Source organism: Oncorhynchus nerka, linkage group LG16 (assembly GCF_034236695.1).
Source record: "Oncorhynchus nerka isolate Pitt River linkage group LG16, Oner_Uvic_2.0, whole genome shotgun sequence".
Taxonomy (NCBI): Eukaryota; Metazoa; Chordata; class Actinopteri; order Salmoniformes; family Salmonidae; genus Oncorhynchus; species Oncorhynchus nerka.
In genome coordinates this window covers 32,329,555-32,353,101 of record NC_088411.1, presented here as the reverse complement: position 1 = coordinate 32,353,101, position 23,547 = coordinate 32,329,555, and the positions used below count along the sequence as shown (strand labels likewise).

The following is a 23,547-nucleotide window of genomic DNA, read 5'->3' as shown; positions in this document are numbered from 1 at the left end:
GTATAGTCTATGGCTGTCTGGAGTGGTTCTCAATCAGAGGCAGGTGTTTATCGTTGTCTCTGATTGGGAACCATATTTAGGCAGCCGTATTCTTTGAGTGTTTCGTGGGTGATTGTTACTGTCTCTGTGTTAGTTTGCACTAGATAGGCTGTTTAGGTTTTCACGGTACGTTTGTTGTTTTTGTATTGTTCGTGTTCTTTCTTAATTAAACATGTATCAAAATTACAACGCTGCATTTTGGTCCGCCTCTCCTTCACCGCAAGAAAACCGTAACACATATACATATATACATACTCTATATAACATATACGTACTCTACATAACATATACATACTCTACTTAACATATACATACTCTACATAACATATACATACTCTATATAACATAAACATACTCTATATAACATATACATATATACATACTCTATATAACATATACATGCCCTATATAACATATACATATATACATACTCCATATAACATATACATATATACATACTCCATATAACATATACATACTCAATATAACATATACATGCCCTATATAACATATACATACTCTATATAACAAATACATACTCTATATAACATATACATACTCTATATAACAAATACATACTCTATATAACATATACATACTCTATATAACATATACATACTCTATATAACATATGCATACTCTATATAACATATACATACTCTATATAACATATACATTCTCTATATAACATATACATACTCTATATAACATATACATACTCTATATAACATATACATACTCTATATAACATATACATACTCTATATAACATATACATACTCTATATAACATATACATATATACATAATCTATATAACATATACATACTCTATATAACATATACATACTCTATATAACATATGCATACTCTATATAACATATACATATATACATAATCTATATAACATATACATACTCTATATAACATATACATACTCTATATAACATATACATACTCTATATAACATATACATACTCTATATAACATATACATATATACATAATCTATATAACATATACATAATCTATATAACATATACATACTCTATATAACATATACATACTCTATATAACATATGCATACTCTATATAACATATACATATATACATAATCTATATAACATATACATACTCTATATAACATATACATACTCTATATAACATATACATACTCCATATAACATATACATACTCCATATAACATATACATACTCTATATAACATATACATACTCTATATAACATATACATATATACATACTCTATATAACATATACATACTCCATATAACATATACATACTCTATATAACATATACATATATACATACTCTATATAACATATACATATATACATACTCTATATAACATATACATACTCTATATAACATATTGTCACGCCCTGGCCTAAGTAGTTTGTGTTTTCTTTATTATTTTGGTCAGGCCAGGGTGTGACATGGGTTTATTATGTGGTGTGTTTTGTCTTGGGGTTTTTGTAGGTATTGGGATTGTGGTTTAGTGGGGTCTAGTATAGTCTATGGCTGTCTGGAGTGGTTCTCAATCAGAGGCAGGTGTTTATCGTTGTCTCTGATTGGGAACCATATTTAGGCAGCCGTATTCTTTGAGTGTTTCGTGGGTGATTGTTACTGTCTCTGTGTTAGTTTGCACTAGATAGGCTGTTTAGGTTTTCACGGTACGTTTGTTGTTTTTGTATTGTTCGTGTTCTTTCTTAATTAAACATGTATCAAAATTACAACGCTGCATTTTGGTCCGCCTCTCCTTCACCGCAAGAAAACCGTAACACATATACATATATACATACTCTATATAACATATACGTACTCTACATAACATATACATACTCTACTTAACATATACATACTCTACATAACATATACATACTCTATATAACATAAACATACTCTATATAACATATACATATATACATACTCTATATAACATATACATGCCCTATATAACATATACATATATACATACTCTGTATAACATATACATACTCTATATAACATATACATATTCTATATAACATAAACATACTCTATATAACATAAACATACTCTATATAACATATACATACTCTATATAACATATACATACTCTATATAACATAAACATACTCTATATAACATACACATACTCTATATAACATATACGTACTCTATATAACATATACATACTCTATATAACATAAACATACTCTATATAACATATACATACTCTATATAACATAAACATACTCTATATAACATATACATGCCCTATATAACATATAACATATACATACTCTATATAACATATACATATATACATACTCTATATAACATATACATACTCTATATAACATATATACATACTCTATATAACATATACATACTCTATATAACATATATACATACTCTATAAAACATATACATAGTCTACATAACATATACTATAACATACATTCTAGTGTGTTTCTATTTTTCATGTTTTTTTATTTGATCTGACCTAGTATTTATTCAGTGCTCTTCCTTATTCTATTCTGGATGATCTATTTCGTTAACCTTTGATGCACGTACGCACACACTCACACACAATAGGGGGCACACATCATTCTTTGATTGTTTTAATGGGCTTTGGGGGGTCCTTCCCTCTCTTTTACAATGGAGAAGAGTTGGGTATTTTCTACCAGCTCAGAGACTGTGACTAGATCTTCTCAGGGCTAGGCCCCTTTTTTCTCCACTTCCCGTCTGAATGACGTGCCCAAAGTAAATTGCCTGTAGCTCAGGCCCTGAAGCCAGGATATGCATATAATTGGTACCATTGGAAGGAAAACATTTTGAAGTTTGTAGAAACGTTAAAATAATGTCGGATAATATAACACAATAGATATGGTAGGAGAAAATCCAAAGAAAAACCAACCAGATTTGTTATTGTTGTTGAGAGACCATCCTCTTAGAAATGCAAGAAAAATGTCATATTGACAATTAGCTCCCTGGATGTAATTCATATGGCTTCCACATGGTGTAATCAGTCTATGCCCAAGGTTTCAGGCTTGTAACTTCAAAAACGAAATAAGAAATATCAGTTTTAGTAGAGGGACACTGTCTTGGAAATTCGTGTTTGCGCGCGCCATGAAGACATTGCGCACCTGCTAAAATCGGTTTCCAAATGAACATACTTCTTTCAGAAATAAATATTATAGTCTGATTACATTTAAGGGTATCTGAGGAGTAAATAGAAATGTATTTTGACTTGTTGAAACAAAGTTTAGGGGTAGATTTTCGGATTCCTTTCTCTGCAAGTTGAACGAGTGGATTACTCAAATCGATGGTGCCAACTAAACAGACCTTTTGGGATATAAAGAAGCATTTTATCTAACAAATCAACACTACATGTTATAGCTGGGACCCTTTGGAAGACAAATCAGAGGAAGATTTTCAAAAAGTAAGTGAATATTTAATCGTTATATGTGAATGTATGAAACCTGTGCCGTTGGACACCTGGCCCTAAGAAGTTCTAATTAATTGTGAGCACGACCGTCCCACCCTACAGAGACAGACAGACAGACAGACAGCACGACGGTCCCACCCTACAGAGACAGACAGACAGCACGACCGTCCCACCCTACAGAGACAGACAGACAGACAGCACGACGGTCCCACCCTACAGAGACAGACAGACAGACAGACAGACAGACAGACAGACAGACAGACAGACAGACAGACAGACAGACCGTCCCACCCTAGACAGACAGACAGACAGACAGACAGACCGTCCCACCCTACAGAGACAGACAGACAGGCAGCACGACTGTCCCACCCTACAGAGACAGACAGACAGACAGACAGACAGACAGACAGACAGACAGACAACACGACCGTCCCACCCTACAGAGACAGACAGACAGACCGTCCCACCCTACAGAGACAGACAGACCGACAGCACGACCGTCCCACCCTACAGAGACAGACAGACAGACCGTCCCACCCTACAGAGACAGACAGACAGACAGGTTCTTATGGCCTTTTTTTTTCTCTCTGAGGGAAGTTACTGCTCTAGAACTGACAGTTGAGACCCATAGAACTGTGTCCTTACAGAGGTAAGGCCTATGGAGGGAGGTATCAGGCAACAGGGGAGCAGGGGAGAAGCAGGGCAGGTGATTGGCGGAGGCACGTGTAACAGAGGTGATTTGTTGAACCACTCTTACATGATGAGTGACATTGCCTGAGACCTTGTTTCAACCCTTGCCTTTCTCTCACCTTGAGTACTTTAGTGATCTGTTCGGTCAGGGTGTCCAGCAGGCGAGTCTTCAGAAAGTCCTCCACTTTGGTCACTCTGCTATCCATGTAGTAACTACAGACACAACAAAAACAAACACATACAGAATACAGGTGACTTCTGATAAATGCGCAGGGCGTCTTTTGTGACATCATGGTTAGGTTGTATACATTATTATTATTTTATCTGATGCTAAATGCCCTCACTACATTACTACACTTTGCACATTAAACAGAGTTTACACTTATCAGAAAGTATATTCACCTCATTCTCACAATTATTTAATATTAACATTTAACATTTACTATGTTAGTAAGCTATGTAGATAGTTATTCCCACAAATTATATAGACTTTTTTAATGATTCCTAAGATCATTTATAACGCTCCCCAGCTGAATTAAAAATGTTTTGCCTGATTTGCGTCTCAATCCACCGCATCAGCCAATGGCAGCCTTCAGATGTGGCCAGACTGTGTTTGTCAGACCAATAGACATCCTGAAAATCAGTCTCCTCACAAAATGTCTGAAGCCTTACAAGACTCATCTGAAGGTAGCTCTGTGCCAGTTTAAAAAACAAATGGAAGTATATGGAAGTATATGGAAGTATATGGAAGTAGTTTAGTGGGAATAAAAAAGGGTTACATTTGGTAAATAAATAACATCATAAGGTCCGGATCTTTCTTCTCTCTCTCAGATAGAGGACAGACACTTTAAAACAAACTTCCTTTTGATCTATGTTTGATGTATTTTGCATCTGAGCTCCTAGAGTGTGTGGCTCTCTTTTATTTTCAAGTTTCTACTCCGCTAGCCAGCACCTCGTCTTAATAGGTGTGCGATTCTTTTTCTTCTATGATGTATGATGTATGTCTGTTATTCAGTGTGTTTCTATGGGCTAATAGCAATAAAGACAAATACAATGTTTCATCAAATATATTTGTAATATATTTCTTGGATACCTAAACGGGTCCTAAAATTCTAAATCAAATAGCTAACGGATCCTTGGCTATTTGAGAAGGCCGTGTCTTTGTGAGACGCAGAGTAAGTGAATGGATTATCTCCTCGTGTATTGTTCCCACCGTGAATCATGGAGGAGGAGGTGTGATGGTGTGGGGGTGCTTTGCTGGTGACACTGTCAGTGATTTATTTAGAATTCAAGGCACACTTAACCATCATGGCTACCACAGCATTCTGCAGCGATATGCCATCCCATCTGATTTGCTCTTAGTGGGACTATAATTTCTTTTTCAATAGGAAAATGACCAAAAACACACCTTCAGGCTGTGCAAGAAGGAGAGTGATTGTGGTGCATCAGCTGACCTGGCCTCCACAATCACTCGACCTCAACCCAATTGAGATGGTTTGGGATGAGTTGGACCGCAGAGTGAAAGAAAAGCAGCCATTAAGTGCTCAGCATATGTGGGAACTCCTTAAAGACTGTTGGAAAAGCATTCCTCGTGAAGCTGGTTGAGAGAATGCCAAGAGTGTGCAAAGCTGTCAGAGTGGCTACTATGAAGAATTTATAATCTAAATATACATTTTGATATTTGGACTTTTTTGGTTACTACAGTACATGATTCCATGTGTGTTATTTCATAGTTTTGATGTCTTCACTATTATTCTACAGTGTAGAAAATAGTAAAAATAAAGACATACCCTTGAATGAGTTGGTGTGTCCAAACTTTTGACTGGTACTGTAAATACTTCAAACAATTCCATGTAGCTTAGTAGAACCCCCCCCCCTCCTCCTGAGACAGGGCTTAGAGACTTATGTTAATGATGTACTAAGTACCTGATGTACTAAAAAAATCCACAGGCGCTTATTTCGTTGATCCCTTTTTACTGCAGCTTCCTGCCCTCTTGATTGTAGAACCTTTCACACACATTTTTCATTTTCTAAACAATTGCTTCTGGTGCTATCTCTAAGATCTGGAAGGTGATGGATGTCCTCCCCCTTCACAAAGGCGGGGATCCTTCTGACCTAGATAAACTGACCTAGAACTGACTTATATAACTTTATGACTTTATGATCATAGGAATCACCGTGCTGACATATTTATAGATCCAAGGCCTTTGATGCTTTCGACCATCCCTTATTCCTTCAAAGGTTGTCTGAAATGGGCATCGACCAGGCGTGTTGCATGTGGTTTGGGAACTACTGTATCTGTCAAACAGGACACAATGTGTGCTTTCTGATGGTGTCAAGTCAAGTTATTTCAATAGTACTAAAGCAGCGAATAGGGTGTCGCTCTACTCTTCCGTCTCTGGCTTCAGTTTTTTGCCGAAGCCTACACATGGCTAACTACACATGTCTGCCTACACATGGCTGCCTACACATGGCTAACTACACATGGCTAACTACACATGGCTGCCTACACATGGCTGCCTACACATGGCTGCCTACACATGGCTGCCTACACATGGCTAACTACACATGGCTGCCTACACATGGCTGCCTACACATGGCTAACTACACATGGCTGCCTACACATGGCTGCCTACACATGGCTAACTACACATGGCTGCCTACACATGGCTGCCTACACATCTCTGCCTACACATGTCTGCCTACACATGGCTGCCTACACATCTCTGCCTACACATGTCTGCCTACACATGGCTGCCTACACATGTCTGCCTACACATGTCTGCCTACACATGGCTGCCTACACATGGCTGCCTACACATGGCTGCCTACATATGGCTAACTACACATGGCTGCCTACACATGGCTAACTACACATGGCTGCCTACACATGGCTAACTACACATGGCTGCCTACACATGGCTGCCTACACATGGCTGCCTGAGCCATGGAGCAAATAAAATAGGGGGTGTAAACTAATGTGAACATAATCCATTGGATAATTTGTCAAATTTGGATGTTTTTTTTTAGCTAGTCTGCTTTATAATTATATATGGCTATTTTATAAATGTTCAAATTGCGTGATGTGATTACATTTTAGAAACCCACTCCCCCTGTCGCCACAAGATTAATGGTTTTGACCACTAACCTTTTATGCAAATTGCATTGCCCGGTTCCCCGGGTGTGCAGGGTTTGCTTATTCTTGACCATTCCATTGACCTAAAGAGAAATCTCCACCCACCCGGGGCACCGGGCCATGCAACACAAACTGGCCCATTGCTTTAATATGTAGGCTCCATATTACTGGAGCTTATATTATTTTTATTTCTATGGTGGATTCACGGACGCAGTTTAGATAATGCATTAATATATAGCTGTGCAGTTTAGATAATGCATTAATATATAGCTGTGCAGTTTAGATAATGAAATAATATATAGCTGTGCAGTTTAGATAATGAAATAATATATAGCTGTGCAGTTTAGATAATGCATTAATGTATAGCTGGGTAGTTTAGATAATGCATTAATGTATAGCTGCACAGTTTAGATAATGCATTAATGTATAGCTGCACAGTTTAGATAATGCAGTAATGTATAGCTGCGCAGTTTAGATAATGCATTAATATATAGCTGTGCAGTTTAGATAATGCATTAATATATAGCTGTGCAGTTTAGATAATGCATTAATATATAGCTGTGCAGTTTAGATAATGCAATCATATATAGCTGTGCAGTTTAGATAATGCATGAATACATTGCTGTGCAGTTTCAATACATTAATATATACAGTTGGTCTGAAGTCTGAAGTTTACATACACCTTAGCCAAATTTAAACTCAGTTTTTCCACAATTCCTGACATTTAATCCAGTAAAGATTCCCTGTTTTAGGTCAGTTAGGATCACCACTTCATGTGAAGAAGGTGAATTGTGAGAATAATAGTAGACAGAATTATTTATTTAAGCTTTTATTTCTTTCATCATATTCCCAGTGGGTCAGAAGTTTACATACACTCAATTAGTATTTGCTAGCATTGCCTTTAAATTGTTTAACTTCACGTCAAACATTTCAGGTAGCCTTCCACAAGCTTTCCACAATAAGTTGGGTGAATTTTGGTCTGTTCCTCCTGACAGAGCTGGTGTAACTGAGTCAGGTTTGTAGGCCTCCTTGCTCGCACTCGCACACACTTCTTCAGTTCTGCCCACAAATTTTCAATAGGATTCAGGTCAGAGCTTTGTGATGGCCACTCCAATACCTTGACTTTGTTGTCCTTAAGCCATTTTGCCACAACTTTGGAAGTATGCTTGGTGTCATTGTCCATTTGGAAGACCTATTTGCCAACAAGCTTTAACTTCTTGACTGATTTCTTGAGATGTTGCTTCAATATATCCTCATAATTTTCCGTCCTCATGATGCCATCTATTTTGTGAAGTGCACCAGTCCCTCCTGCAGCAAAGCACCGCCACAACATGATGCTGCCACCGCCGTGCTTCACGGTTGGGATGGTGTTCTTCGGCTTGCAAGCGTCCCCCTTTTTCCTCCAAACATAACGATGGTTATTATGGTCATTAAACAGTTATATTATTGTTTTATCAGACCAGAGGACATTTCTCCAAAAAGTACGATCTTTGTCCCCATGTGCAGTTGCAAACCGTAGTCTGGATTTTTTATGTCAGTTTTGGAGAAGTGGCTTCTTCCTTGCTGAGCGGCCTTTCGGGTTATGTCGATATAAAACTAGTTTTACTGTGGATATAGATACTTTTGTACCTGTTACCTCCAACATCTTCACAATGTCCTTTGCTGTTGTTCTGGGATTGATTTGCACTTTTCGCACCATAGTACGTTCACCTCTAGGAGACAGAAGGCGTCTCCTTTCTGAGCGGTATGACGGCTGCATGGTCCCTGGTGTTTATACTTGCGTACTATTGTTTGTACAGGTGAACGTGGTACCTTCAGGCGTTTGGAAATTGCTCCCAAGGATGAACCAGACTTGTGGAGGACTACAATTTTTTTCTTAGGTCTTGGCTGATTTATTTTGATTTTCCCATGATGTCAAGCAAAGAGGCACTGAATTTGAAGGTAGGCCTTGAAATACATCTACAGGTACACCTCCAATTGACTCAAATGATGTCAATTAGCCTATCAGAAGCTTCTAAAGCCATGACATCATTTTCTGGAATTTTCCAAGCTATTTAAAGGCACAGTCAACTTAGTGTATGTAATCTTCTGACCCACTGGAATTGTGATACAGTGAATTCTAAGTGAAATAATCTGTCTGTAAAACAAATTACTTGTGTCATGCACAAAGTAGATATCCTAACCCGCTTGCCAAAACTATAGTTTGTTAACAAGACATTTGTGGACTGGTTGAAAAACCAAAGTGTATGTAAACTTCCGACTTCAACTGTATCTATGGGGAAGCGAAGAACCTCTTTAACTCATCTATGGGGACAAGCGAAGAACCTCTTTAACTCATCTATGGGGAAGTGAAGAACCTCTTTAACTCATCTAATGCTGTTTCAGCCAATCAGCATCCAGGACCCAAATGACCCAGTTTATAACGGCGGCTATAATGATTAGAAAGGTTTTTCAAGGTGAACTTACATCAGAGTTTAAAGATACAGGTTTTGGGCCTTTCCTGAGACCGAGCTGTCTCGGTTGTTTCCTCAGCCATGTTTCATCCTCACTAAATACCCTTTACAGCCGAACCCCTCTCTCTGCTGGCCCAACAATGGGCTTCCTGGCCTCAGATGTACCATGTCTTGTTGATGTACAGTTGAAATGTTTTAGAATACAATCAATACATTTCCTTAAACATCCCGTGTGTGCTTATTCTTTTACCATTAATGTATTCTAAAAAATAGTTAAACAATTCTGGTTACTTCTGGGATGTCTCCTAATGGCATATCCATGTTTTCTCTCTCTCTCTCTCTCTCTCTCTCTCTCTCTCTCTCCCCTCTCTCTCTCTTTCTCCCCCCCTCTCTCTCTCCCCCTCTTTCTCTCCCTGGCTCTCTCTCTATCTCTCCTCTCTCTCTCTCTCTCTCTCCTCCCCCTCTCTCTCTCCCCCCCTCTTTCTCCCCCTCTTTCTCTCCCCTGGCTCTCTCTCTATCTCTCCCCTCTCTCTCTCTCTTCCTCTCTCTCTCCCCCTTCTCTCTCTCTCCCCTCTCTCTCTCTTTCTCCCCCTTGCTCTCCCCCATCTCTCTCACTTTTTCTCCTCCCTCCTCTCCACCCCCTCCCCCCTCTCCCCCCTCTCTGTCTCCCCTGTACACTGGTTCTCTCTCTGACGTGCCAGTCTCAGAGCAGTAGAGCAGAGCAGGATTTATGTAGAGGAATAGTTGAGATGTAGATAAATACCAGATTTGAGGTTTTAAGATGTCAGAGAGAAGAGAAAGAAAGTTACAAGATAAGAAGGGAGGGAGGGAGAACAAAGAGACAGAAAATGAGGCAAGTGAGAGAGATAAAGAAGGAGAGAGAAAGGGAGACAAGATACAAAGAGTGCGCTCGTGTGTGTGTGTGTGTGTGTGTGTGTGTGTGTGTGTGTGTGTGTGTGTGTGTGTGTGTGTGTGTGTGTGTGTGTGTGTGTGTGTGTGTGTGTGTGTGTGTGTGTGTGTGTGTGTGTGTGTGTGTGTGTATGATCATGCCGGGCATGTGCTTGTGAGGATCTTAGCTCTACCACTGAATAAAACGTGTCCCTTCAGGGAAATGGGCCCCCATGATTTACGAGTCCAGCGAGACAGTGAATAAAGTGTGGAGAGCAACGCTAATCTCCATCACCCTCCTGCTCTTTCTTTCCTCTCACAGCTCTCTGTTATCTCCATTTAGCTGTAAATAACCTCAGTCCCCCTGCTGAGTGTCCAGTCTCCTATACAATCTTTATGCTCCTATTAATAGAGCAATACTCCCATTCAGACAGAACATAACCACACTGTAAGGATGAAGACAAAACACAACCACACTGTGAGGATGAAGACAAAACACAACCACACTGTGAGGATGAAGACAAAACACAACCACACTGTGAGGATGAAGACAAAACACAACCACACTATGAGGATGAAGACAAAACACAACCACACTGTGAGGATGAAGACTAAATACCACCACACTATGAGGATGAAGACAAAACACAACCACACTGTGAGGATGAAGACAAAACACAAACACACTGTGAGGATGAAGACAAAACACAACCACACTATGAGGATGAAGACAAAACACAACCACACTGTGAGGATGAAGACAAAACACAACCACACTGTGAGGATGAAGACAAAACACAACCACACTGTGAGGATGAAGACAAAACACAACCACACTATGAGGATGAAGACAAAACACAACCACACTGTGAGGATGAAGACTAAATACAAACACACTGTGAGGATGAAGACAAAACACAACCACACTATGAGGATGAAGACAAAACACAACCACACTGTGAGGATGAAGACAAAACACAACCACACTGTGAGGATGAAGACTAAATACAACCACACTGTGAGGATGAAGACTAAATACAACCACACTATGAGGATGAAGACAAAACACAACCACACTGTGAGGATGAAGACAAAACACAACCACACTGTGAGGATGAAGACTAAATACAAACACACTGTGAGGATGAAGACAAAACACAAACACACTGTGAGGATGAAGACAAAACACAACCACACTATGAGGATGAAGACAAAACACAACCACACTATGAGGATGAAGACAAAACACAAACACACTGTGAGGATGAAGACAAAACACAAACACACTGTGAGGATGAAGACAGAACACAACCACACTATGAGGATGAAGACAAAACACAAACACACTGTGAGGATGAAGACAGAACAGTACTGGAGGAACAGGAGAAAGAGAATATTGAACATGTACCGTAGAGAGGAGTAAGTTAACATAAATTTGGGAAGGTAGGTCTGTATAGGTGTGTGTGTGTGTGTGTGTGTGTGTGTGTGTGTGTGTGTGTGTGTGTGTGTGTGTGTGTGTGTGTGTGTGTGTGTGTGTGTGTGTGTGTGTGTGTGTGTGTGTGTGTGTGTGTGTGTGTGTGTGTGTGTGTGTGTACATGTCTGTGTGTACATGTCTGTGTGTAAGAGGTGTGGATGATTAGTGTTATATCTCTAACCTGAGCTCCCCCACAGAGCCAGACAGAGGAAGATAACAGGTGTGGTGAACTATCTGGTCACAGATAGGATTTGGCGTATGGTTTGGTGTACCACGTGTTCTGTGTTCTTTACATGTAGCATGCTGTTACATGCTAAATTACTCCAATGTGTAAACTGTATAAAATATACATAATCTAATAGGAGGCACTTTATCTCTTTAGAGAAACACAAGACAAAATCCCTTCAGCATCTAAAACAAGTATTCAAGTCTTAGCCATCAAGCAAGCCTATTGCACTGCCGTTCAGGGTGGCATCTTTTCAGGGCTTGTATTGGTTAAAGTTGGTTTACAGAGGTCAGCCTGTCAAACAGTCTGTCTGGCAGGAACAAATTAAGTCTTTAGCTCAGTGGAAGAAACCTAGTCATGTGGTGTAAAGAGGATAATTAGCAGGGTGTGTGTGTGTGTGTGTGTGTGTGTGTGTGTGTGTGTGTGTGTGTGTGTGTGTGTGTGTGTGTGTGTGTGTGTGTGTGTGTGTGTGTGTGTGTGTGTGTGTGTGTGTGTGTGTGTGAAAGCATATGGTTTGACCAGGCTGTGTGTGTGTGTGTGCGTGTGAAAGCATATGGTTTGCCTTTACCAGTGTGGGTGGTGTTGTACTAAACCTTCCCCTTCCCCTTCCCTTTACTAGCCTGACCTTGGCCTAAAACGAGGCCCTGCTCTTGCAGAGTGGTGTGTGTGTGCGTGTGTGATAATAAGAGAAATATGTGAATACCTTGCACGAAACAGCGGTATTCCCTTATTTTGAAACTACAGCACATACTATTTCATTCTGACAGAGAGAGAGAGAGAGAGAGAGAGACAGAGACAGAGAGAGAGAGAGAGAGAGAGAGAGAGAGAGAGAGAGAAAAACACCAAATAATGCATGCAGAGCAGAATTAGGCCGATACCCACTAATTATCAAAATCCAGAAAAGAGACATTAAATTCTACAACCACCTAAAAGGAAGCGATTCACAAACCTTCCATAACAAAGCCATCACCTACAGAGAGATGAACCTGGAGAAGAGTCCCCTAAGCAAGCTGGTCCTGGGGCTCTGTTCACAAACACAAACACACCCTACAGAGCCCCAGGACAACAGCACAATTAGACCCAACCAAATCATGAGAAAACAAAAAGATAATTACTTAACACATTGGAAAGAATTAACAAAAAAACAGAGCAAACTAGAATGCTATTTGGCCCTAAACAGAGAGTACACAGCGGCAGAATACCTGACCACTGTGACTGACCCAAAATTAAGGAAAGCTTTGACTATGTACAGACTCAGTGAGCATAGCCTTGCTATTGAGAAAGGCCGCCGTAGGCAGACATGGCTCTCAAGAGAAGACAGGCTATGTGCTCACTGCCCACAAAATGAGGTGGAAACTGAGCTGCACTTCCTAACCTCCTGCCCAATGTATGACCATATTAGAGATACATATTTCCCCCAGATCACACAGATCCACGAAGAATTCGAAAACAAATCCAATTTTGAAAAACTCCCATATCTACTGGGTGAAATTCCACAGTGTGCCATCACAGCAGCAAGATTTGTGACCTGTTGCCACGAGAAAAGGGCAACCAGTGAAGAACAAACACCATTGTAAATACAACCCATATTTATGCTTATTCATTTTATCTTGTGTCCTTTAACTATTTGTACATTATATATATATATATAATATGACATTTGTAATGTCTTTACTGTTTTGAAACTTCTGTATGTGTAATGTTTAATGTTAATTTTTGTTGTTTTTCACTTTATATATATTCACTTTGTATGTTGTCTACCTCACTTGCTTTGGCAATGTTAACACATGTTTCCCATGCCAATAAAGCCCTTGAATTGAATTGAATTGAATTGAATTGAATTGAGAGAGAGAGAGAGAGAGAGAGAGAGAGAGAGAGAGAGAGAGAGAGAGAGAGAGAGAGAGAGAAAGAAATACCAATCCAAAACCATGGGAGATTGGTTTGCTCAACTCCTCTGTCCTCCATCCTCTCTTCACTTTCAAAGATAACCAAGGAGAGAAGGGGAGGAGAGGCAATGTGGAAACAAATGCATTTGTATTTAACGAGACTCTCTTCCATTGTGAGTCATCATGCAAATGATGTTTAAAGGGGTGGAATCCCAAATGAAATCTGTAATGTAGTAAAAAATAAATGTAGCTAGTTATGCTGTGGGTGATCTCAAAACTCTTCTGTGCAGTACTCAGCTAGGATACTTCTGTGTTTCATCAGCGGGAGGAGGCTATCGAGGAGGCTATCAAGGAGGCGAGGACACTCCTCCATTCGCCTACTAACTAATTGACACTCTCCTCGACCACTCGACCACTTATCGGTTTCCGGGTCATGGAGGAGAGAGGACGGAGGAGTCGAGGATAGGGAGATGTCCCCATATCATTCTTTCAGCAGCTGGTTCTCACTAGTGCTTGTATTTTGTAAAAGTCATTGAAACATTCTACCTTGAAAATAGCTTGACTGGAACCCTTTTTAATGACAACTTTTCTATTATTATTATTATTATTATTATTAATTTTGTTGTTATTATTCTTATTCTTATATTTATTGTTGTTGTCATTAGTATTATTATTGTTGATGTTGTTGTTGTTATTATTATTAATATTATTTTTATTATTATTATTGTTATTCTTATTATCATTATTATCACTATTTTTTATATTATTATTATTATTATTGTTATAGTTATTGTTATTATTATTAGAAATATTACTGTTGTTCATATTACTATTATTATTTTTGTTGTTGTTGCTGTTAATATTATTATTATTATTATTCATGTTAATATTGTTATTCTTGTTATTATTGTTGTTGTTATTATTATTATTATTATAATTAGTATTGCTGATAGTATTGTTATTATTGTTGTTGGTATTGTTGATATTATTATTTTGTTATTATTATTATTATCGTTATTGTTGTTGTTGTTATTATTATTGTTGTTGTTGTTATTAATAAATAGGGAATGTGTGTTTGAAGCTAAGTGATATAGGTATGCAGATATAGGATAGAAAAGGGGGTAAAATACCTACTGTTGCCACGTTACAGCGTCCACAACAGAACCAGCGTTCTTCATAAACCTGGTAATGAAAACACAAGAGAGATCAGCTAATTCAGTTTTAAACACCACTGAAATACCAGCACAACATTTTGGAATGACACACAAAATGACTTTTGATTAGTCTCATATATATGTGCCTCATGACCAGGCTGTGTGTGTGTGTGTGTGTGTGTGTGTGTGTGTGTGTGTGTGTGTGTGTGTGTGTGTGTGTGTGTGTGTGTGTGTGTGTGTGTGTGTGTGTGTGTGTGTGTATTTCTAACTGTTTGAGCAACGGAGTCACAACATAAACAAGACATGTGGACCGGTTAGTCTCAACCTGTAACTCTTCTGGCATGTCCAGATCCTTCTATCTAAACAGCTTGTCAGAAAGGCACGACTCTCACCAGTTAAAGATATTTAGTCTTGGTTACATCTTTTATCTGACACTGATGTTATCTCCGTTCACTTAGCCTCTGTTTCTAAACAAACATGTGTGGCAGACACACACACACACGCACACACGCACACACACACACGCACACACACACAGAGACACACACACACACACCTGACCATGAGACCGAGACAGACTAGAGGGAAAACCAGGGGAAAGGAGAAGGGAGAGGAGGAGGAGGGAGAGGAGAGGAGGAGGAGGGAGAGGAGGAGGGCGAGGAGGAGGAGGGAGAGGAGGAGAAGGGAGAGGAGGAGAAGGGAGAGGAGGAGGAGGGAGAGGATGAGGAGGGAGAGGAGCCGGTAGAGGAGGGTCTGCCTGTACCTCCTGCAAAAACTAAACAATTTTTTGTCAAAAGACATTCAGGAATTCAGCAAACAAATAGTTTACAGTTTTTTCCAACTGCTTACACACAAAATCTTTTCATGTCACACGATTTTTGAAACCTCTCACTTAAAGTGCAAAACTGCACACCAAATATCCAAAACCATAAGCTATTTCTCAGCCTTTGACTCAGTTGTCAATTGCATAAAACACTTTTTTCAAAACACTACACACAATTCTCTACCTAAAACACAAAAATCTAACAGGAAGGGACTTGCTTTCCTTTTCCAAACACAACCAATCAAAATGCTACACTTATTCACCACACACACTCATCACATGTGCAAACATGTGCAAACATGTGCAAACACTAATAGCTTAACTGATCACTAACCAATCACTGCTTTACTGTAGTATAGGCCTATAAATAGGTCAAAGGTCAGATGACCTGTTTTGAACAATGGATGCCAACAATGGACAGAGAGCAAGAGGAGTAGGAGGGAGAGGAAGAGGAAGAAGAGGACGAGGGCAAAGAAGAGAAGGAAGGAGAGCTATCTCTGATGAGATTAGGGCAACACTTGTTGATCATGTGATCAACCACGGTTTGACCATGAGAGAGGCTGGACTGAGAGTCCAGCCCAACTTGAGTTGATTTACAGTGGCATCCATAATTCAAACCTTCAGAAATGAGAACAGGTATGCAACTATATAATGACTATTTTAGCATTACAGTAATGTACTGTAAAATACGTATGACTGCATAGTATTGCATAAACATTTGAAACTCTAAGCCATCCATTTACTGCACTGCATTGAATGAATGAGGTTGGTTATCATGCTGTACTACCTTTTTTGAACATTGTTTACAGTTCCTATGCTGAACACATACTGTGTTTGAATACAGAGTGGAAAGGCAAAGACATCATGGAGGACGAAGACGCTTGTTTACAGATGTACAAGAGACTGCAATTATAAATAAGGTTCTGGCCAACAATGCAATTAGGATTCGAGAGATAAGAGAGCATATCTTGAATAATGACACCATATGTAACAACATTAATGCTGTAAGCCTGTTGACCACACAACGCATCCTCCAACGGCACCGAGTGACGATGAAACAACTTTACAAGGTGCCATTTGAGAGAAACTCTGACAGAGTCAAGAATATGCGACATGACTTTGTAGAGGTATGTATGCAACACTACTTCCAGTACTTCAGACATACCATATTTACTCATCTGTATATCCTTTTGTCTGTTACAGAGAGTATTGGAGCTGGATGCCCATGTAATCCACCATGAATTTATTTATGTGGATGAGGTTGGCTTCAACCTCACCAAAACCAGGCGCCGCGGAAGAAATGTAATAGGACAGAGGGCATTTACCAATGTCCCCGGACAGCGTCGGGGTAATATAACTGTGTGCTGCCATCACTCAAAACGGGGTCCTCCATCACAATGCCACCCTGGGTCCGTACAACACCGGCCATATGCTCACTTTTCTGGATGCAATTTACACAATGCTTGTCCCTGATCCAGATCAGGAGCCTGCTAGATTTGTGGTTTTATGGGACAATGTTAGTTTTCACCGGGCTGTTCTGGTCCAAAACCGGTTTGCCACCCATCCACAATTTGTAGTTTTGTACCTACCCCCATATTCAACTTTCTAAATCCCATAGAGGAATTCTTCTCAGCCCGGCGCTGGAAAGTGTATGATCGCCAACCCTATGCCCGCATGCCGCTTCTCCAGGCAATGGAGGACGCATGTGGGGACATAGAGGTTACCTCTGTCCAAGGTTGGATACGCCACGCTAGGAGATACTTCCCTCCATGTTTGGCAAGAGAAAGTGTATCTTGTGATGTGGACTAAGTATTGTGGCCAGACTCAGGCCGGAGAAGAGATGAAGCGTAGCTTAGCACTGGTGACTGCCCCCCCCTACCAACTCCTGGACTGTCCCCCCGGGACCCCACACACACAATTGTGTTCTTTACTGTATTCTAAAGAATATACTTTTGGTTTACATATGTTTATGGTTTTGTTGTATGCTACTGTATACAACAGTAATGTTTGGCCTAATAAATATTTTCTGTTTCTATATTGCATTGGTGTTACAGTTTTTCTCAGTCGCTTTGGTGCATTTCTTAGATCAAAAGTGCAATTCTTGATACTACTTGTACAAATTCCAAATCATCTAGTCACTTGTGCACATCATTAAAGCAATATCTTATTCCTTTTGAACAAATTGCAATTGATAATGTAAAAGTGTCAGCTTTTTTCCACATTATCAATTGCTCATGTCATGTTGATCAAAATATAGTAGAATCTACTATAATCTACTATATAGGGGTGTCAAACATCGGCCCGCGGGCCGGAACCGGCCCCCAAGGAGGTTCGATCAGGCCCGCAGGATAATTTGAAAGTGGAAAAAATGCATAAAAGACATGGAATTAATATTTTTAATTCGCTGCAATTCATGGATTATCCGCTATTTATTTACAGAGATGCACGGAAAACCTTCGTGCTTGGTGTGTTTGCAACAAGTTTCGGTATTGAAGGAATATAATATTCGACACCACTACGAGACTCATCACAGCGAAAAATATGACGGCTTGCAAGGACAACTGAGAAGAGATAAGATTAACGAATTGCTGGCGGGTCTGAGGAAACAGCAGTCAACTTTCATCCAGAGCCGAGAAGTCAGTGAAGCAGCGGTAAAAGCCAGCTACCTAATTGCTAGCGAAATAGCATTAGCATCGAAGCCGTATTCCGACGGTGACTTTGTTAAACGATGCATGATGAAGGCGGCTGAACTTGTATGTCCCGAGAAGCGACAAGCTTTTGCCAATATTAGCCTGACGAGGAATACTATAGCAGAGAGGATTTCGGAACTATCGGCAGATTTAGACAGTCAATTGAAACAGAGAGTCAAGTCATTTATTGCATTTTCCGTGGCAATTGACGAGAGCACTGACATCACAGACGTGGCCCAACTGGCCATATTTATTCGAGGAGTTGATGAGACATTGACTGTTACTGAAGAGTTTCTTGAGTTGGTGCCAATGATGGACACCACAACAGCCGAGACATTTTCGGCTCTGTCGTTGCTGCATTGGACAGAGTTGGAGTGGACTGGTCCCGCTGTCAGCCTGGCTACAGACGGCGCGCCATCCATGGTCGGAAAGAAAGCAGGTGTCGCGACAAAGTTCAAAGACAAAGTACAAGCCCTTAATGGAGGAGATCGTTTCTGGACATTTCACTGTATTTTTGCACCAGGAGGCATTGTGTTGCAAGTCGCTGAAAATGGACCACGTCATGGAGGTGGTTGTTCGCACTGTAAATTTCATCCGGTCCAGAGGTCTGAACCATCGTCAGTTTGACAAACTTCTCAGCGACAGCAACATTACCCAGCCTGCCATACCACACTGAAGTGAGATGGTTAAGCCGAGGCGCTGTGCTGAGGCATTTCTTTGATCTACGAGAGGAAATCGGACAGTTCATGGAGAAAAAAAGGAAAACCGGTGTTGGAATTACAATCTCAGGAATGGCTACGGGACCTTGCATTCTTGGTTGATATTACTGAACACTTGAACAATCTGAACAAAATGTTGCAAGGCCGCAAAAAAGTTGTCACACAGTTTTCTGACAACATACATGCATTTAAGTTGAAGCTGACTTTGTGGGAGATGCAACTGGCAAATGGCAACCCTGCTCATTTCCCCTGTCTGAGAGATGTGTGTGACCAGACCTGATGCGGACATGAAACGGTACAAAGACAAAATTGCAGGACTACTGCGGGAGTTTGAGAAACGTTTTCAGGTATTTGGTGAACTTGAGACAGAATTTTCAGTTTTTCGCTCACCTTTCACAGTTAAAGCTTCTGATCTGCCGGTCGAAATTCAGCTAGAGATAATTGATTTGCAGTGTGATGCAGATTTGAAGGGCAAATTTGCCTCTGTAGGTCTGGACAGATTTTATCAGTATCTACTACCAGGGTACCCCAAATTAACAGCCCTGGCTGCTAAAATTTTGTGCATGTTTGGGACAACCTACCTTTGTGAACAAATTTTCTCAGTGATGAATATCAATAAAACAAAAATGCGTTCAAGGCTCACAAACAAGCACTTAAATGACATTCTGAAAGTGACAGCTAGTCAGGACATGACACCTGGTGTTGATGCACTTGTACAGGCCAAAAGATGCCAAGTTTCAGGAACAAATACAAGTCCAGACTAGACTAACACCTTTAAAATGCTGCCTTAGATACTGTTTGCATTGAAAGAATACAGCTCTGTGAAGATGAATCCTTACTGTGGTGATTTAAAAAATGTGCACTTTAATGTTAGTCAGCAGCTTCAAAACAAAAGTTGTGTGATGGAATTCTACTGTTCATACAACTCCATAAATTTTCAATTTCGTGGAGCAGTGTAGCAGAGTATGGTATAATTTTAATGGTCCAGCCCACTTGACATCTCCCTAGGCCGTATGTGGCCCACGATGCAAAATGAGTTTGACACCCCATCTACTAAGTAGATGGTTCTCTGTTGAATAGTCTTACCCCTCAAAACATCTAGGCATTAGTTCCTTGCATAAGCCATTACATGCACAATTGTTGAACTATTTGTCATAAACTGTCAAGCATAGTTTTACACATTTCTATTAGACCTTTTGTACAAAAACGTGAATTGATGAATCGTGCAGGTGAAATTGACCCTCACTCATGAAGGAATGTAAAGTGTTAGTTCAACCAACAATCAACCAGTTGTCTAAATTGCTCAAAGTTGCATCTCATGAAGAATCAATTGGAAAGCATATATAGACAGACCACAACACAGAGTTGCAATTTTCCAATAATGGATGGACCAGGAAACGAACAGGGTCAACAGCCAAGAGGAGGAAGAAGAGGAGCAAGGATGCGTGGTGGAAGGCAAAACAGAGGAAGAGGCAGAAGAGGACATAGGCGCATATCTGATGACATAAGGGCCACTATTGTAGACCATGTTGTCAATCATGGCCTTACAATGGCTGAGACGGGTCGAAGGGTGCAGCCGAATATTGGGAAATCAACCGTGTCCTCAATAGTTCAAACGTTTCGAAGAGAGAACAGGTATGTCCACCAATGTACAGTGCACTGTTACTGTATATAAGCAGTATACTGTATACTTCCTACAATGCTTCATATTACAGTAGTCCACTTGTATTTCACAGCATACAGAAATATACTCTATACAGATACATACTGCACCTTACATGCACCCACCTGTTTGTTTTACAGTAAAATGTGTGTTCGCATAGTTTTTGTCTATGTGAAAGTGTGCGATGCATCACTGCATTTCCCCACATAGGACTGCAAGATTACCTCAAACCGGTGGCAGAGGACGCCTTTTCACACCTCAACACGAGGAGGCTATTTGCACCATGGTCCGAGTAAACAATGCCATGAGACTCAGGGAAATACAAAGGACCATTATAGAAGACAACGACGTCTTTGAAAACATCCATACGACGTCTTTGAAAACATCCATACGGTTAGCATCTCAATCATCGACAGGGTGCTGCATAGAAACCAGATGAGTATGAAACAGCTGTACCGTGTACCATTCCAAAGGAATGAGGACAGAGTTAAGGAGCTACGGTACCAGTATGTACAGGTAAAACATATATCTATGTACTGTAACTACTTTACAGCAACATTTTATAGTGATACATAGTACAGTAAGCATAAACTGCACACATTTCCATTGCTGTGGAAGGAACATGCAATATATGTACATTTTATGTCACTCTTCCTTACCAAAACAATTCAACTGTGTGTTCTGCGATATAGCGTATAATGGAGTTGGAATCAAGTGAACCCTCTCACAACTTTGTATACGTGGATGAGGCTGGCTTCAACCTGACCAAATGCAGAAGGCGGGGTCGGAATATCATCGGTCACAGAGCTACTGTGGATTTGCCAGGCCAACGGGGAGGAAATATCACCATGTGTGCTGCTATTTCGGAGCATGGTGTCCTAACCCATATCCACCTTATAGGGCGATACAACACCCAGCATCTACTCAACTTTTTAGAGACTCTCTACAGGGCTCTCATCCCTGATGATGAGAGGGGTCTGCTTAGAGAGGATTTGCCAAAGTATGTGGTAATTTGTGATAATGTGAGTTTCCATCGATCAAACATCATAAGGCAATGGTTTGTGACCCACCCGAGGATGCTCATAGAATTCCTCCCACCTTCTTCACCATTCCTTAATCCAATTGAGTAGTTCTTTTCAACATACGATCATCAGCCACACACACAGATGACCCTACTGGCAGCAATGGATGCAGCATGTGAGGACATCACAGTAGACGCCTGCAGAGGATGGATAAGGCATTCCAAAAGATTCTTACCACGTTGCATTGGAAGGGAAAATATCCGGTGTGATGTGAATGAGAATATGTGGGCCGACAGACAGGAACGTCTGGATGTGTAGAGACAGCACAACAGTGCTGCGGGCAAAGTTGTGCCTTAGGGGTGGTTTCCTGTGTTTCTTTCTAATTTAGTTTTTTTTCCTTTGTGCCCCTTGGGTTGTCCAGTCTCTTTCAATCAATACCCCACATACAGTAATATGTAAATAGTACTGTTGAAATTGATATATGCCATAGAAGTGCAGCCTTGTGCATTTTCAATACAGTAACTGTCATCCAAACTGTAGCCTAAGTTTACATCAGGTAATACTGTCAAAGTACACAGTTACATTGACAACATGCCTAAACATTTTGACGACCTTGTTCGTGAACAATGACTTAATGACTTATCATTCTGATGACACTGACATGATCATTGGCATGAATATTTACTTTTGAGAGATGTACTAAGGATTTTTAGTGACTGACTAGCTTTAGAAACATATCTATTGTATATTGCAGTTTGTACAAATAGTTCTGAGAAATGCACTTATTATTTTGCACATGTTACGGATGATGTGAAAAATGCACCAAAGCGACTGAGAAAAACTGTATTTTGCACATGTTACAGATGATGCTAAAAATGCACCAAAGCGACTGAGAAAAACTATAACAGTGTACTTGTTACCCCTCTCAGCAGATTACTTTCACTGTAGAACATTGTATTGAAATGTAGATATAAGCCTATGAAAGACCAAAGAGCTTTAGATTTAGAACAACAGTGTTTACATGGTATATCCAAAAATGTACTATTATGAAAACAGTGTTTGCCATTTGATGCAAATGCTTCATTCTGACATGTGTTCATGGCATTTTGAATGCAGTGTTACATTTTGAAGGAGATGTGAGGCATTTTGCATTTTGTGTGTGCAGTTTTGGGAATTGTGTGTAGAGTTTTGAAAAAAAGGAGACAGTTTTGAAAACGTGTGTAAGCAGTTGGAAA

At 39.9% G+C, this 23,547-nt stretch overlaps 1 pseudogene; it reads right to left on the bottom strand.

Annotated features, from left to right (window-relative positions):
• Positions 1 to 23,547, bottom strand: part of LOC115121879 (inactive heparanase-2-like) — a 293,833-nt pseudogene that overhangs the window by 90,589 nt on the left and 179,697 nt on the right.